This window comes from Panthera tigris, chromosome F3 (assembly GCF_018350195.1).
Source record: "Panthera tigris isolate Pti1 chromosome F3, P.tigris_Pti1_mat1.1, whole genome shotgun sequence".
NCBI classification, from domain to species: domain Eukaryota; kingdom Metazoa; phylum Chordata; class Mammalia; order Carnivora; family Felidae; genus Panthera; species Panthera tigris.
The window spans coordinates 55,529,157-55,546,198 of record NC_056678.1 but is presented as its reverse complement, the minus strand read 5'-3'; the positions used below and the strand labels follow the sequence as shown (position 1 = coordinate 55,546,198).

At 35.5% G+C, this 17,042-nt stretch overlaps 1 protein-coding gene across 5 annotated transcripts in view; it reads right to left on the bottom strand.

Annotated features, from left to right (window-relative positions):
• Positions 1–17,042, bottom strand: part of SPATA17 (spermatogenesis associated 17) — a 197,907-nt gene that overhangs the window by 60,962 nt on the left and 119,903 nt on the right. The window contains exon 10 of one of the 5 annotated variants that reach the window (XR_006214212.1): positions 8,575–8,678. The exons of the other annotated variants lie outside the window; for them this stretch is intronic. The gene's annotated coding sequence lies outside the window, so the exon portion shown is untranslated. The remainder of the gene's footprint in view (positions 1–8,574; positions 8,679–17,042) is intronic. 5 annotated transcript variants of the gene reach the window in all.

The window sequence follows — 17,042 nt, the reverse complement described above, 5'->3', positions numbered from 1 at the left end:
TGTTCTCGGTTATCTATCAGAACTTTTTTTTTTAAGATTTCACATATAAGTCAGATCATATGGTATTTGTCTCTGTCTGACTTATCTCAATTAGCATAATGCCTTCAAGGTCCATGCATGTTGTTGCAAATGGCGAGATTTCATTCTTGTTTATGGCTGAATTATATTCCATTGTATATACCACATATTCTTTTTCCATTCATCCACTGATGGACAAGACATTTCCATATCTTGGCTATTGTAAATAGTGTTGCAGTGAACATGGGGGTGAATAGGTTTTTCCGAGTTAGTGTTTTTGTTTTCTTCAAATAAATCCATAAGTGAATCTGCTGGATCATATGGTAGGGAGTTCTAGTTTTAATTTTTTGAGGAACTTCTACACTGTTTTCCACAGTGGCTGCACCAATTTACCAATTTGCATTCCCATCAACAGTACACAAGAGTCTCCTTTTGTCCACATCTTTGCCAACACTTATATCTTTCTGACGGGTGTAAGGTGATACCTCCTTGTGGTTTTGATTTGCATGTCCCTGATGATTAGTGATGTTGAATATTTTTGCATATACCTGTTGCCCATCTGTATGCCTTCATTGGAAAAATGTCTATATAAGTCCTCTGTCCGTTTTAAAATTAAACTGTTTCTCTTTTTGCTATTAAGTTGTATGAGTTCTTTATATGTTTTAAACCTTAACCTCTTATCAGATTCATGATTTGTAAATGTTGTCTCCCATTAAGTAGGTTGATTTTTCATTTTGTTGATGGGTTCTCTTGCTGTGTAGCTTTTTATTTTGATGTGGTTCCACTTGTTTATTTTTGCTCTTGCTGCCTTGGCTTTTGGTGTCAAATCCAATAAAATCATCCCTAAGTCCGAGGTCAAGGAACTCACTATGATTTTTTTCTAAGAGTATTAATTAAGGTTTCAGGTCTCATATTCGAGTCTTTAATCCATTTTAAGTAAACTTTTTGTGTATGTTGTAAGACAGTAGTTCATTTTCATTCTTTAACTCACCCAAATAACGAAGGCATCTTTGGCAGGGGTTATGAATAATGGGGCTTTTCAGTCACCCAGACCAGTATCCACATCTTAGCTTTGCCCTTGCCAGCTGTGTTCCCTTATGGATGTTACTTGACCTCTATATGAGATTTTACTTTCATCCAGGGTTGTTGTAAGGAATGAACAAGTAGAAGTAGCTTGTTGTCACAGCCACCATTATCATTATCATGATCATTCTTATTTTAATGTGTTACCATGATCAACATAAAAGATCAAAGTTTTAAAATCCACATCTAAGATTTTGATGTAATGTGGTGAATTGTTAAAAAACCTCACCAGAACCCTCTGAAATAAGAGTAAAGAAAAAACATTATAAATCTACAAGAAGAAAGAGGACAGGAGAGGAGAAACAGCAGATTAAAATACCAACAAATTTTGGGCAGGTGAAAAGCAGATAGATAATTCAAAACAACTGAAATCGCAGTTCCAGAAAAGGGAGAGGCTAAAGGGAAAGGTCCATGTTGCACAACCTTGGCGAGGCTCAGGGAAAAAAGCTACAGTTGTTGCAGAAGGTGAGAGTGAGGGATAAAACTGGAAACAGATTAAAAGTCTACGCAAGGAGTGATTAAATCCCCAGGTTCCTCTCCCAGTCCATGCATCCATGAGAAGAGTTTATTGTCAGAAACTTTACACTGGAGAGCTCTGGTCTCAGTGGGAGCAGGCGGCAGGCCAAGGGGGAAGCACCAAATGGGATATATGGGTTTTAAATCAGTGTCTACTCAGTGAACTCTTCCCTTGCTCATGTCTATATGAACTGGCAGTGGGACTTAAACGCTTCATCTGACTAATGCATCCTCTCAAAAGATCCTGGAAATGCCCAGAGAAATAACTTCAAATTTCGACATTTGAAGATTTCTTAATGAAAAGCCTATCAGTCAAAAAGCCACACTCACACACAACTACAGTTTCTAGTCTGATTTTTAGAGTCTCCTTTAATATGAATGTAAGAATGGATTACCAGTTGGGGGAAATACCAACATGAAACACATCTCCAAGCATAAAATGCTTTTATAAAAGATAATCTGAAGGAAAGAAATCTAATGAAGGAAACAGGAATATACTTCAAACACTTTTCATTAATGTAATCAAAGAAGATATGATACTAATGAAGTTGGAGTTTGATGCTTTTTTAAATAAAAGAAACATTTAGAGAAAAAGATCTGGGCAATAAAAAATATATATTATACAGTGAAGTGGAATATTCTGCTGAGAAGAAAATTCTAAAATTCAGACTTTGGAAAAACAAAGTTGAAGTTCAACAGATTTATTGACCCTAACCATTTGTCAATATTTTCATATATATTACCTCATTTAATTAACACAAGAGAGGCTTTTAAATAAAATCTAAATTCAATGGAAAATTTGGTTCCTTGCCATTACATTCATAAATTTGCTTTAAAAAGTAAGGGGAAACAAGCATTATTTCATCATTTTTCACACTTCTCTATAATGTATTTTTAATGTTTATTAATAAACTGCTCTTTAATATTTTTCCTAATGAAAAATTCTTAGGAAAAATTTGTTTGAAATAAAAATAAACAGAACACAGAGCTTGGAATCACACAAGATTACACAAGCATGTATTACATACGCTCCTGGGAAAAGAGCTCTCATATAAGACAGATTATGGTCCTTCCAGTACTAATTTGCACATGGGATGGACATCACATGCACAAAAATTAATGTGGCCCCAATGTCCCTGAGTATACAAAAGGGGTGCTGTGAGCCGGCTGCTACACTTACACTTTTTATCACTTCTGAATTGCATTTTAATAGTACATTTTTCTTTTGTGTCTGAACAAAATTTGCTTTCTCAAGGGAATGGATGGCTGAGAAGACGAGGCTGAAAGACTAAGTACTTTCCTGTCCATGACTTAATTTTACTTTCATTCAGCCATAATGTTTCACTGAAGGAACGTGTATGCATATTCTTAAGTGTATGTATGTATGTATGTGCATATGTAGGTAACGTATTCAAAATATTTAGATGTTTATAAACATTTTTCAAATATTTAGCTTCAAATTAGGAATAAATTATTTAATTCTTAAATAGGATTTGCTCTGTAAAAGTATAAGTGGCTATGAAAACCCTAAAAACATCAATTTAGCTTATAATCAAACTTTTAGAAAATATCAATTACTTTTTGAAATGTTATCTTTTACCAATTTTAAATAGATATTCAGATGCACTTCTTGCTTGCAGTTATTTCTTTTCAATTGGATGAATAGCATAGTAAAGAAGATACAGGTTAGCCTATTATTTTTATAATTTCATCAAAGATTCAGATCTGGAATAAATTCTAAAATACATTGTGGACAAACAGTGGCTTTAAAGACACATCACTACCTGAACGTGTGGGCAGTTAGGGAAGAATCTGTAAGGAATCTAGGGAAGCAAAAATTAAAAACAGTCAATTAGCTTCAGGGAAAATGAGTCCCTGAGTATACTTACTATATTTTCCAAAAAAAGAAGACTAATGAATTATATATTTTTTCTCTCTGATAACTCCCTTTTATTACCCCTTTTTTATATTCCTACTATTGCCACTCACAATGGTAGGTTTTCCTCCAACTCATTTATTTCACTGCCAAATAACTGAAATCTACAAATTATGAACCCCTCTTGCCTATTGATTGAAGCCTATATTCTTCAGTCCATCTGTCAAGCTTCCTAGAATGCACTTGATCTGTCCATTTTCCATCATTCCTTATCTGCCATTCCACTGACGCCATTCTCCTTTCTTTCTTTCTGTCTTTCCATCCTAGGCAACCTAATTGTCCCAATCCAGGCCCACACTGATTCCTCTACTGTCCTAATATCCACTCATTAAACTAACATTCAATGAAGCTTTTATATACTAAGCACTTTGGAAAACATTGAGATAGAATGATGGAAGATGGACTATACCTAAAAGGAATTCTTGCCTAATGGCAGGGGGTAGAGAATAAGACAACACAGAATGTGTTAAGTTGTGTGATGGATGTATGCACAAGAGGTTACTAAGGTACAGAGGAAGGTTTACGTCTGCATGTGCATATGTGTTTGTAATATGCCAATGTGCATGCTTATGTTTTGGGGTTACTGGCAAGCAGTTGGGAGATGGGACATGGAAAAGTTATCTTTCCAGGCTGTGTTTGCCAGAGCTGAAAGACAAGTAGTCAAGTTAAGAAGTTGGTAAAAGCCAATTTAGACAGAAGAAACAATATATACAAAGATACAGAGGTGAGTTAGAACAGAAAAAGGAATTCCGAACTGAGAGGGTTCAACACAGCTGGAAATTGGGTTCTTTATAAAGGACACGAAGTAGATCATGGAGAGCCTTTTGGTAAAGATGACTGTACAGTAAATAAGAAGAATATGTACAGTTATATATTACAGATCTTTATAACTTGCAAAGCATTTGTTTTATGTTTACATGTATATAAATTTTGACACTTGATAGGGGAGTTATGCAAGCTGCAATGGATTTTAGCTGGGTAAATCACCCCAAGATGAACATGGTGATAACAATTTATAGATACCAAGGTACATGCTTATGGAACAGGTCTCAAACACTGAACATGCCCTAGATCAGCCCTCCTAGTAAAATACATGTATTAACACAAAGCAAGATAAAGGGATACTTTATTCAGGATAAAGGGACACTTTATTGCAAGTTAGGAATTTGGTTCCAGACCACAATGAATTCTCCAAGAGCTATGCAAAAGATGCAAATAAGATTGTGTGTGTGTGTGTGTGTGTGTGTGTGTGTGTGCGCGCGCGCGCGCGCCTAGGCCAGAGGTAAGAGAAATAGCAAAGCCCAGCAAGGCAATATCTAACCTGAGTTTTAATAAATGGGTCAGACTTCATTAGACAGACACAGAAATTGAGAAGAGCATGCATTTCAGGGACTTGTATGAGTAGATGCTCAGAGGTAAAAGCCTGGAACACACATGTAGGGTCTTATAAATTATGTAGCTAATCTTCCCGGAAAATAGAAACAACACTTTTCATGGGGTGTATACCAGCTCCTATGAGAACAGACTAAGCTTCAACAGTTTTATCTTACTTAAGGTCTATAGGAAATACTGTCTCAGTTACTTTATTCTTTCCTCACAGATACTATTGCCAAACTTGGGCTCATCATTGGGCTCTTGGCCAATCCTCTCTTTGAAACGCAGACTTGACCACAGCATTACAAAGGCTAATCAATACTGGGGATCAAGGAAAGGTAGCCTGTGACCAAGTCTCATAGCTCTCTCTCTGTTGCTAAATCAGATGCCTTGAGATCCTTTCATTCCAAGACATGCCTGACATTTTTCACCTTTTACTGAAAAAAATATTTTTTTTATAAATGAATTATAAGATAAATACAGGATTCTTACATAAGTGACTATCAATACATCCACTTTTTCATGTGGAAAAAGGAAATAAAAATACTTTTCCATCATCTCAGATCAGTTATAAAATGATTTAGTCTTCAAGTTTTTAAAATCTCCTACACTTCATAGACAAGAAAATGTAACGTAATGAGATGATAGCATATAGCAAATAAGGTCTTATGAATTTTATTGACTTAATATTTGAGTAATTGAACTTCATACGTGCAAGCAGTAGTTTACTTCTAACTCTATTAAGAGTGACTTTACGATAATATTGTTTCTTAACCATGTACTACTGAGGTAAAAAATGACCAAAGACTCAGAAAATCAGTTATCGGTTTGGCCTTATATACTACACAGAGAGGGAGTCATGCCAATTATGTTTTCTCATAGCAATAATGGTTGCCATAAAAGTTTTCTCGTAGCAGAATTGTAGAATATGCTCAAAAGATCACAAGTTGTGTTAATGAAATCTTAGTTTATGAGCAGCCCATCCCAATCATTAACAACACTGGTAGGACAGACACTCCCTAATGGGGATGCAGGAGTGAGTGCTGGAATTCATCCCAGGATCTTGGCTTAAAAGGCATATCTAAAATACTTTCAAAAAAAAAAAAAAAAAAGGAGCAAGGATTCAGAGCTTTGACATGTTCAAAATAGAGTAGTTATTTAGTTGGTGGTGAAGAAAATAAAATAGGAGGAAAAAAAAAACCACTATGGGCTAATTAAAGGAAGGCATTTCCTTTAATTCCAGAGGGAATCCTCTGTAGTCTACAGAAGTTAATTTGACAAGCAAAGACACCTGGGTGTAAAAGTTTGGAGGGAGGTGATGAAAGAACTAAAAGATTAAACATGAATCAAGCAAATTGATTTAATCTAATAAACCAATCAACAAACAAATAGTTTTCATGTTATCTTAAAAGTACACCTGTTCAAAAATGATTCTATTAGACTTTAATATTATCATCATTATTATAACATAGAAAATACTAAATTTAATGTTTTGAGGGCTGAGTTATAACCAGTTCATTTCTGGTCTCATTATCAGATGACTCAGTTCTCATTAACTAATCATAGCTTTTTTTTTTTTTTTAAAAAAAAAGATAAAGTATTTTGAAAAAACACACATAATTGGAAATATGCAAATTATTTTTGTCAATTATATTTGAAATAGGATGAGGTATGTTTTAGATTTGTAGTATGTATAATTAATAGTGAATATTGAATTAATATAATGAATAATGAATGTATATCATTTTGCAATATATGTAAGTGAAATTATGCTGTACCTTTTAAACTTATACAGTGCTATGTCAATTATGACTCCATACTGAATAATTTTAGCCCTTTTAAAACACTAACCAGGTTAACTGACTCAGGTATGATTCATAAAAAAGGTCCATAAAAAGCTGAATATTTTTCCTTTAGATACAGAATAATCTAAATTTTAGGATAAACTTAGCAAGTAAGTCTCTTTTTCATTACGTTCAATACGAGAAACAAAGGATTTTCACTGTATATATTAAGAATCCAAATTTCCAAATAAACTTAACATGTAACTCATTAATACCAACAGAAAGACCTCAAAACATAGTCTACTACTCTATTAAGATGTTTTAGTTGAGTCGAATTTTGGTCGAAGAGATGTTAATAAAATGAGCAACAAACTGGAATAGGAATTAAACAGACTTCGTTTCTGGATGAAGACAGCTTTCACTGAGATTTTAATGTAACCATAGCTCTAAGTGTTTAATACCTAAAGTATTTTAAAATAAGAGTGGAATTCATAGTGGAAATTTAAAACTCATAAACTATTTAAGCAGCAATATCAATAGCACAGGTCTCTTCCCTAGGGTGGAGACAGAAATGTAATATTTAAAGGACTCAAATGGCAAGATTATCTGTTCAACTCGACAGTGAGCTTATATTGCAAGCTTCTAAATTTAAGTGGGAAGACATATTTTGCTCTTCTCCTTACATTTTGCTTGGCTTAAGAGGAATCGAATTCTTGGATATATTATTATTATTAACAATCGCAAGGCATGCTGATTCACTACCTTTATTAGAGCTATGTAATAACTTTCGGACATATGTTTTGCAGAGTTGACTTTTCTGTAGTTAATTGTGAAAAATCTTAAAAAAAAGAAAAAAATAACCTTGTTAAAAGATACTAAATTTAAATGTTCTAGCTAAGTAACATTTCACACAGGCTCTTCTTTTGGGCCATTTATATCAGATGTTTTAAACTAACAAAGGCACCAATATAGCTAAAAAGGATAAGCTCAGATATTTTAAGGACTTGTATAATTGATATAAAAGAACATAGAAGTATGCATGTTAACCATAGTGAAATTAAAATTAAAAACTTACAAAAAACAGTTTTATTAAACTAAGTAAAAAACTAAATAAAAGCTAAGGGGGAAATAAGGCTATAGGAAACACTTGTACAAATTATTGTTGAGAAGGTCTAAGGAAAAAAATAAGCTGAAAATTTTTAAAAAATTGCTAAGGAAACTCAAATATTCTTTGTTGAGTAACATTGCAGAGTGGCATACTCTAGACTGTGGTCTCTGGAAGAGGGGATTCCGTGGCCAACTATACTATCAGATCTAGGAAGCCAGGAGATCTCTATCTTGTTTATCGCTCTGTCCCCAATGCCTAATATAGTGTGCCTGGCACATATTAGGCATGCGATAATATTTGTTGAATGAATTAGTGAATAAGTTTGCAAAAGGCTATATATTTTATTCTACTTCTTTGCGGTTTACACTAAATAAAAGTATATTTAAGACTGAGATGCCCTATAAATGCCAAAAAAAAAGTTTAACTGTTTTAACTATAACTTTTCCCCAAATTTATCTGATAGAAAATTCACTAACATCTTGCAGATTAGTGCTTTAAGAGACACAGTTTGGAAAATGCTATTGAAAGTAAGAGAAAGAAAAACAGAAGTATAGGTTTGCCTATTACTGGGAGTAATAGGAAAATGTTAATAAAGATCAAAGAGAAATCACAATTGAACTCACTTTCTTTTGTTTGACTTTTCTTTCAGTGAGAATAATCTTGGTGATCAGATCAAGACAAAACAAACAAGACTCAATTCAAGCTCAAGTCAATATTAAAAAAAAAAAAAAAAGAAAGAAAAACTTAACACCTACCATTTTTCAAGCATTGTGCTCAGTGTACTGTGTAAATCATGGGCTGTATTCTTGAGGAGCTTATCACCTAGAACAAGGGTCTCCAATATTTATATCCAGAAGGGCTAGGCGGGTAACACCAGTGAGTCAGACAAAAAAAAATAAGAAGGTAAGCTTCAATTATTGCCATGTGAGACTGTGGGCCCACTGTTTCTAGATCATCTAGGTTTTATTTATTTATTTATTTATTTATTTATTTATTTATTTATCTTTTTTTTTTACATTTATTTATTTTTTTGAGAGATAGAGACAGCATGAGCAGGGGAGGGGCAGAGAGAGAGGGAGACACAGAATCCGAAGCAGGCTCCAGGCTCTGCGCTGTCAGCACAGAGCCTGATGCGGGGCTCAAACCCATGACCCGTGAGATCATGACCTGAGCCGAAGTCGGACGCTTAACCAACTGAGCCACCCAGGCGCCCCAAGATCATCTAGGTTTTAATAAAAACTGGAAAATCTGGATTTAAAAAAAATAATTACCATTTTTAATTACTTTTCCATTAATATAATTTTTAGAAAATTGTAGCATCCAAATATAACATACCTGGAGACTATGCAGCTCAGAAGCCATTAAATTTTGCAACCTCTGGTTTAAATTTTACATGTGTGCATCTAAGCATTTTCAATGATTTCAAGGTCTCTAACCAAATTATATCTCAAGTCACTGAGCCAACCTTTGGATTAAATCACCAAATCATTATCAGTTATTCTTAAGAAATTGTGACTGTACCAAAGATGTTACAAAATGAATTTAAAAGCAGAAGAATACAGATTCTACAATCCATAGGTGGCTTAATTTGGTGTTAATTTTCAGCACAATTCTAAAGTGTAATATTAAAATAAAATCCTAGAAAAGTGGTGACATATATATATGGCATAGACACATATGACACTGGCACCATTTTATCTTAATAATTTAATATGTGTTTGTGTTGCCATATTTGAAATTAAAAATAAATATATTTTAATAGAAATTTAAATATTTGAATATTTTAATGTGTATATATATATATTATTACACACACACACACACATATATATAAATTTAGAAACAGGTGTATATACATATAGACATATATCACCATAGTTAAGAGTAAAATTTTAGACGTGATATGTCTGATCTTTGGCCAAGAATTTGTCTGATATGTCTGAGCTTTGGCCAAGCTCTTTTATGATATCCTGAAGAATATGGGAGAAATAAGAATCAGCTGATAGTTAAAGAAGAAAGTAAAGCTACCAATGAATGACTTCCCAATGGCCAAATCCAAAACATACTTTTAGTTCTCACTTGACTTGACTTCTATGTCAGGCTGTTCATCCAGTCCTTGTAGTGAATTTTCTTTACATCTGTACAATATCTCTTTCTCCTCTTTGCTTTCCTAATTTCTTGACAGACTTACCATTTTCTGCCAATACCTTGAATTAATGACTCTTATCTTAGCCCTAACTGTGCACTGAATCACCCAGGCATAATCACAAACACATCTGCCTACTGAGTCAAAATATCTGTGACTGGGGAAGGCACATGTATATAATTTTAAACCTCAAGGTGATGTAGATGAGCATCCTGACCGTAGTCCTAACATGAAAGCAACCCCCAGAAATTTGTACATTTCTCTCTCGATAGCTTCCCTCTAGCAGATTCTTCCACCACCAAGGTTTTAATTAATTCCTCTACAGTGATGATTTCTAAATCCTTATCTCTATATACAATGTTTTTCTTTAACTCAAGACCAGTGTTTCCAAATGCTCACTAGGAATATCTATCTACCTAGATGCACAATAGGAATCTTAAAGAGCTGCCCCCAAATTAAGCTTATATCCAAAACCTCCATCCAATCAAACCTATAATTCTTATATAGACATGCTTCATTTTATTACACTTTGCTTTAGTGATCTATTCAGATATCGTGCTCTTTGCACACTGAAGCTTTGTGGCACCCTGTTTAGAGCAAGTCTATCAGCGCCATTTTTCTAACAGCATTTACTCATTTTGTGTCTCTGTAACACTTGGGCAATTACCACAATACATCACACTTTTTAACTATTATATTCATTATGATTACCTGTGATCAGTGATCTAGGATATTACTATTATAATTATTTGGGGGCACCATGAACTACACCCATATAAGACAGGGAACTTAGTGGATAAATATTCTGTGTGTTCTGACTGCCCCACCAAATTGGCATTCCCCCATCTCACCCTTTCCTCAGAACTCCCCTTCCCTAAGACACAAAACCACTGCAGTTAGGCCAGTTAACAACCCTATGGTGACCTCTAAGGTGTTGAAGTAAAAAGAACAGTCATATGTCTCTCACTTTAAATCAAAAGCTAGAAATGATAAAGTTTAATGAGGAAGGCATGTCAAAGACCAAGATAGGTCAAAAGGTAGGCCTCTTGCTTCAGACAAGACAGTTACCTAAGTCGTGAAAGCAAAGGAAAAGTCCTTGGAGGAAATTAAAAGTGCTACTCCAATGAATACACAAACGAGAAAGAAATGAAACAGCTTTATTGCTGACACGGAGAGCTTGAGTGGTCTGGATAGAAGATCGAGCCAGGCGCAGCATTCTCTTAGGCCAAAGCCCAATCCAGAGCAAGGCCCTGACTCTATTCAATCCTATGAGGGCAGAGAGAGGTAAGGAAGCTGAGGAAAAAAAAGTCTGAATCTAGCAGAGGTTGGCTCGTGAGGTTATGGAAAGAAGCCAATGACATAGATGTGTAAGGTGAAGCAGCTAAGTTCTGATATAGAAGCTGCAGCAAGTTATCCAAAGATCTAGCTAAGATAATTAATTAAGGTGGCCATACTAAACAACAGATTTTCAATGTAAACGAAATAGCCTTCGATTGGAAAAAGATGGCATCTCTAAGAATTTCGTAGCTGGAGAAGAGCCAATGCTTGGTTTCAAAACTTCAGAGGACAGGCTTACTTTATTGGTAGGGTCTAATACAGCTGGGGACTTTAAGTTGAAACCAATGTTTATTTACCATTCCAAAAATCGTAGGGCCCGTAAGAATTATGCCACGTCTACTCTACCTGTGTTCTGTAAATGAAACAACAAAGCCTGCATAGCACATCTGTTCACAACATTTAAGCCCACTGAATATTTAAGCCCAATGTTAAGAACTACTGCTCAAAAAAAAAAAAAAAAAAGATTCCTTTCAAAATATGAACACTCACTGACAATGTACCTGGTCAGCCAAGAGTTCTGATGGAGATGTACAAGATGGAGGTTGTTTTCACGCTTGCTAGCACAGCATCGTTCTGTAGCCCATGGATTGAGGAGTAATTTTGACCCTCAAATCTTACGATTTAAGAAATACATTTCATAAGCCATAGTTGCAATAGATAGTGATTCCTTTGGTGGATGTGGGAAAAGTAAACTGAAAATCTTCTGGAAAGGATTCACATTCTAGATGCCATTAGGAACATGCATGATTCAAGCGAAGAGGTCAAAATATCAACATTAGTAGGAGTTTAGGAGAAGTCAGTTCCAATCTTCACGGATGAGTCTGCAGGATTCAAGATTTCAACAAAGGAAGTATGTGCAGATGTGGCAGAAATGGCAAGACAACTAGAAATACAAGAGGACCCTGAAGATTTGATTGAATCACACTTGGACGGAGGAGGGGCTGCTTCTTCCGGGTGAGCAAAGAAAGTGGTTTCTTGAGGTGGGATCTACTCCTGGGGAAGAGGCTGTGAAGATTGTGGAAATGGCAACAAAGGAGTGAGAATATCACATATTTAGTGGATAAAGCAGAGGTTTGAGAGGATTAACTCCAATTCCACAAGAAGTTATACTGTAGGTAAAATGCTATCAAAGAGCAATGCACGCTCCAGAGAAATCATTAGTGAAAGGCAGAGGTAATCGATATGGCAAATTTCACTTTTGTATTAAGAAACTGCCACAGTCATCCCAACCTTCAGCAACCGCCCTGATCAGTCAGCAGCCATCAACCCTGAGGCAGGACCCTCTATCAGCAAAAAGATTACACCTTGCTGAAAGCTCAGATGATGGTTAGTCTGTTTTAGTAATTATTAATTAATTAATTAATTAACCCATTTATTTTTTGGAAAAGAATGTTTTATCAATTATCCTTATATGTTTCCATTTCTAGAGTCCGTAAAATTTTGTTTTGTTTTGTTTTGTTTCAAATTTTTGTTTAAATTCTAGTTAACATTTAGTATAATATTGGTTTCAGGAGTAGAGTTTAGTGATTCATCACTTACATATAGCAATAAAGTATTTTTAAATTAAAGTATGCACATTTTCAGACATAATGCTGTTGCATATACTTAATAGCATACTTATAGTGTAAACATAACTTTCATATGCAATGGGAAGCCAAAAAATCAATTTGACTTGCATTATTGTGATATTCACTTTGTTCCTTGGTCTGGAACCAAACCTGCAATATTTCTGAGGTATGCCTGTATTTTTTTCTTAGTCACGTAAGGACATCACCGACTAGCCAGTCCATTCAGCCAGAAGTCATCACGTCAAGGCACTGAAGGACTCCTTGCTTGGCACTCCTCAATCTGAAGAAATCTTTGCTTATGGCCTTACTCCCATAAAACACTGTAGTTGATATAATGTAACATACCTTCCCCAAGATCACGACTGTGGTTTATTTATATGTTAACTTAACATATCTATTACTTTAACACATATTTATTATTTATTGTGTTCAATGTTATGACTTATGTGGGCTAGTTTGTTTATATATATTGAGCAAAACAGATTCTCTTTCAGCAATTTGAACTGAAAAAAAGGAATTAACTGTAGGTTCTAGAGCTGGAAGGTTATATTGAATCAGGCCTGGAATGGCCATGATAAATAAATGCAAGCTGAAGATTTATGGGAAAGAAACTCCTAGCAGATAAAGGTAGTCAGCAGACAGCAGATGAGAGGCAGAAATGCAGAGAAAAGCAGAGATGCCCCCAGAGTGAGCAATCATGCCCCTGCAGCCTCAAGGTCACCTTAGTCCAGTTTTTCTTTGGTTCCTCATATTTCTACAAGATTCCCTGCTGGATCTTTTCAAACATAACTTTTAACTTAACTCTTTGAGTTACCTTGAGTGGATTTCTGTCCTTTGCAGCTAAGAAAGCTCTAAGACAGTGGCTCTAAACATATCTGTTCCCCTGACCATGCCATCTACACCCTATCAGGCTGGCCCCTAAAACTGGTTTAGGGTTTGTAGGATTCTACCTACAGCTATCTGTCAACCTCTCTCTGCCCCTCCACTGCCAATGTCCTCTTCATCTCGGAATTGGACTGTGGTAACAGTCCTCTAACTGGTCTTTGTCACCAGTGACTCTCATTTCTTAACCATGGACAGAGCTAGGAGGGTGACGTTTTTAATCTATCTGACCCCTTCACTCCAGTGACTAAAACTGTGATGGTTTCATACTGTCTTTTATATGGTGAAGTCCAAATAGTTTACATTGGTTCACATGGCCCTTCACACTTGGGCTCCAACTACACTTTCCATCTCATCTCTGCCACATTGCACGAGGTACCCAAGCCACGAGCTGAGCTCCACAAGACACCTCAGAAGGCACGCTGAAACCCCATGAACTATGCACTGTTTAGCACAGAGATGGCTTTATCCAGGCCGCCTCCTTTTGTCACCCTCCTTGTTCTGTCTGGCAAAATTCTGTTCAGGCTTCAAGTTCCTTCTGACCCCAACACACATTTTTTTCTTAATTAATTAATTTATTTTTGAGGGAAAGAGAGAAAGAGAGAAAAAGAGAGAGAAAGAGAGAAGGGCAGAGAGAGAGGAGAAAGAGAATCCCAAACAGACTCCATACGGCCAGCGTGGAGCCAGATGTGGGGCTCGAACCCACAAACTGTGAGATCATGACCTGAGCTGAAACCAAGAGTGGGGGGCTCAACCGACTGAGCCACTCAGGTGCTCCCAACACACTTTTGAACCCTAAACTGAAACAGGAAAATTTTGGATGTATACACACCACACCAATATAAGAATGCTGACTATGGCACAAAATGATTATTCTTCTCTCAAAAAAGAAATTCCATATACCTCATAAAGTACCTAAAGTCAATTGGCAAACCTTTATCTAGCATATGTCAGGCATTGTCTTAGGAAGAGTACATAGAGTATGACAATACCTAACTAAAAAGACCGCAAGTGTCTTTTTATGACTTGCTCAATTACATACACCAAGGCGTATGTAATATTCTCAGGATATCAGTAAAAGTATTCCAAATTATCCCATTATGTTGATGTTGTAAATCTTAAACTTCTTTGATGTTAAATGTCTGTTAAGAACACAATCCAAGTGTTCTGTGGTTATTTATTAAAAAAATCATTTTTTTTCCCATGGAAAGTAATTTATTTAAAAAATCATTTTTTTCCATGGAAAGTAACTTACTTAAAAAATCATTTTTTTTTCCATGGAAAGAGTGAACAAAACAAAAGCACAGTTCTCACTGTACAGTCAAAGTAATAAAGGGCCCTTTTGTAGACAAATTCTAGAACTTCTTAATTATACATAGGCTTATTATCTATATCTCCAGTATTAAAAAGTACCAGAACTTCATTAGAAAAATTAAGCTGGAAAAATGAAGGCAGCACTTTGTAAATTTCCACTGGAAATGAGCTGGGAGAGGCAGAGGAATACTGGATCAAAAGAGGGTAATCATGCTTAACTGTGCCCTAGAGCACCCGCATGTTTAATACGATTTGCACAGTAACTACCTCTCCTATTACTGCTTGTTTGGAGTATTCTGTGTTAATGGGGTTAGCTAATTTAGTATTTTAACTTAAAAAGGCTCTGCTGATTAATAAATGTTGCACACTGTGCTAGTAATTAAAATAAATGGAAGAGTTACAAATAAAAGTTGAATTGTTAAGAAAACATTGTCTGAAAATATATGATAATCCCTATTTATCATAATACAATAACAGTTCAGAAAATATGGAAATTGTAAAGGCCTAAAGTGTTTGAAAATCCCAAGGGTCAAAAAACTTTTGAGATGTGTTAAATTTTCTTATCACTATTCTTTAGTGATAAACATAACCAGATCTCATCTAGATGTACATTTTTGTAAATGTCCTTTAAAAAAAAAAACTGTTTAGATCTAGTTTCTTAACCTTTCCTATAACATTTTTCCAGTGGTAACGGTCTACGAAATGATACTGATACTTAATTAGAAAAGCATATTTAAAAGGTTTAATAATGAGTAAATCTATTCACCAAGGCTTCTGTCTAAGCCAGGGTGCACATTTGAGAAAATGACAGCAGACACACAAGATTCATAGTTGCTGAACACTTGTTACCAGTGCCAGCAAATGGCCGAGCTCAAGAAATGGAGCTGCTATGTTTTGCTACTAAATGTATGTAGGATGCCTCTCATTTCACCTAATCTGATAACAAAGGGTGACAGAACGTGCCATCCCAGAACATGCCACTTTGCCAAAGGATTATTTTGAGCTAAAGGCACTTGAAAAGATAGGCACAAGAAAAGTGATCTGAACTCTCCATTTTTTTTGAACTCTCCTTTTATTCCCTAAAATCGGGAACTAACACACCCCTATGACAGCTGGCTTTCCTACACCAGGAGGAAAGAGACGTTCTTATCACCAGAGATGAGGAGTTGAGGCCAATGGAATTTTGTACAAATTTTGTTATTTAACTTTTCTCTTCCTTTGCTCTCCCCACACGTTTTATTTTTCCACAATTGCTTCTCATTGTTCAATCTCATATATAAGCACTTAGGGTTTGCCACTTTTTTGGGGTATTCATTTCCTTATGTGGCTCCTGTGTCATGTAATCCTTACATTAAACAAGTGTGTGTGCTTTTCTCCTGTTAATGTGTTGTAGGTCAACTTAATTTTTAGGCCCAGCTGAGGACCCTAAGGGGTTAGAGTGAAAGTTTTTCCTCCCCTACAATAACTATCAGAAAATTAACACCTTTTATTTTTCAAAAAGATGTAGACAGCTATTAAGCTGTCTGTATTTAGGTTCTTATGAAAGCCTATACAGCTTTAAAATAAAATATAATTTATACTGTGATTCAATTATTAACTTCTCCTCATAGGGAGGCTCAAGCCACAATCATATTTTTTTCAATCTTTTAAATGACCATGCCTTAAACCTGCAGAAGAATCTCCAGTCCTTAGAAATCCAAGGATTTCCCTCAAGTTTAGCTCAGGTTTATAAACACCAAAGGCTGATCTAACAAGATAGCTCTTAGCTTTATTTATTTTTTTAATTTAATTTAAGAGAGACAGAGAGAGAGAGAGAGAGAGAGAGAGAGAGAGAGAGAGAGAGAGAATGCGAGTGGGGGAGAAGGGCAGAGGAAGGCAGAGAGACAATCTTAAAGCCGACTCCACGCTCAGTGCGGAGCCAGATGATCATGACCTGAGCCACCATCAAAATCCTGATGCTGCAATGACTGAGGCA